The sequence below is a fragment of the Myotis davidii genome, unplaced genomic scaffold (genome assembly GCF_000327345.1).
Source record: "Myotis davidii unplaced genomic scaffold, ASM32734v1 scaffold167, whole genome shotgun sequence".
Lineage (NCBI taxonomy): Eukaryota > Metazoa > Chordata > Mammalia > Chiroptera > Vespertilionidae > Myotis > Myotis davidii.
Genome location: NW_006300048.1, coordinates 6,661,233 through 6,661,768, shown reverse-complemented (window position 1 = coordinate 6,661,768; position 536 = coordinate 6,661,233).

Sequence of the window (536 nt, the reverse complement as noted above, 5' to 3'; positions counted from 1 at the left end):
TTTCTATTCTGATTGAAGAAGTTTATAAGCAAACACTTTAAATGTATTTCTGGACTCATGACCATCTTGCCTTTATGTGCTAGTGAGAAAATGACCAACAGAAACTAACAACAGCCTGAAGTCGGGTGGAAACTTCTCCACCCCATTATTAGGGGGGGAGAGGGGGCCACTTAGAGATTTTTTTCAGACAGAAAGCTGAGGATGATTTCTAGGACACACTGTTTGTTTCTACTTGAGGACTTTCATTAAAAGAAAGTAAGATCTAACTTATTTAACAAGAAGGAAGTCATTCATTTGACAAGTCATTTAAAAACATTAGAATAGGAGTAAACAATTTTGTTCAGTAATGACCACATCAGAAGAGCCCAAGGACTTTAAAGAGTTATAACATACATATTCAACACAGTAAGTTTGCTCCAAACACTCATGTAAGTTGTGCATCTAACATGAAGTAATTATGAATTGGAATTTCTACTATTTTTGGCTTCAGTTATTTTATTTGAAATGTGACAAAATTAATACAAGATTTCAGAATT